Source organism: Miniopterus schreibersii, assembly GCF_964146895.1.
Source record: "Miniopterus schreibersii genome assembly, chromosome: 5".
In the NCBI taxonomy this organism is placed as follows: domain Eukaryota; kingdom Metazoa; phylum Chordata; class Mammalia; order Chiroptera; family Miniopteridae; genus Miniopterus; species Miniopterus schreibersii.
Window position 1 is genome coordinate 49292584 of NC_138106.1, and position 938 is coordinate 49293521.

At 45.7% G+C, this 938-nt stretch overlaps 1 pseudogene across 1 annotated transcript; it reads right to left on the minus strand.

Moving 5' to 3' along the window:
- Nucleotides 1-331: 331 nt before the first annotated feature.
- Nucleotides 332-727, minus strand: LOC308557899 (transmembrane protein 230 pseudogene; annotated as a pseudogene). Its single transcript has one exon. The product of its transcript is annotated as a transmembrane protein 230 pseudogene (transcript).
- Between the last annotated feature and the right edge of the window lie 211 nt (nucleotides 728-938).

Below are 938 nucleotides of genomic sequence, written 5' to 3' on the forward strand. Positions count from 1 at the left end.
GATAAAGACTATTTAAAAGAAATGATCAGCTCTAAAAAGGGTGGTGGCAGCAACCCTTGCCACTACGGAATAACCCCCCCTTTTCCCAATGAACATTGCTATGCTTCCATGATACAGGCTCGTGTGGAAAAACTTGTCAGCTTTTGTCAGGGCCAGGAGATGAAAAATGGAGCATGTCCTAATTAGCTAATTGTCATTTTAGTGAACATCTTTAGGATGGACCCATTAAACCTAGTCATTGTTTTGTTAAACATCTGCAAACTGCAGAATCTCTTAGCCAGAGTTCCTGCTCAATATCTTACAGCTGAGCTCAGTCCCATCTGACTGCTCCTCAGGGCTGAGCTGGGTGCCAGTCATCAAAGTCTGGGACATCATTGTAGAAGTAACCCCAGAAGCCCTTGGAGGCATGGTAGGCAATGCGCAGGTGGTAAAATCCTGGCAGGAACACCAAGGTGCCCATGAATAGGACTGGGCAGGCCTGGTCTGCCCCGCCTCCCCTTTGCTGCTACGCCCTCCAGCAGGAGGGAGCCTCTGCTGAGAAAGGCGGCAATCAAAAACAGCACTGTAGCAAGTGCAATGGTCTTATACGAGACCTCAGGAGGGCTTTTCTTAAACTGAAGGTCAGTGTAGCCATCATCTATGCTGGAGAGCCTTGAGTATTTCACTTTACTACTGGGGATTCCAGTAGGCAGGTTGGTATGAAACGGCCTCATGACACGCTGGCACAGCGACAATTGGAGCGAGCGCCAAAGTCGCCCTTGTGCAGACAGCTCGCTCATGGTTGGCAATGGAGGTGCTCACTGTATACTATATTCTTACAATAAAGTAGGCTAGAGAAAAGAAAATGTTATGAAAAAATAATAAGAAAAACACATTTATTATTGAAAATACAGTATTATTGAAAATAATTCATGTATAAGGGGGACTCATGCAGTTCA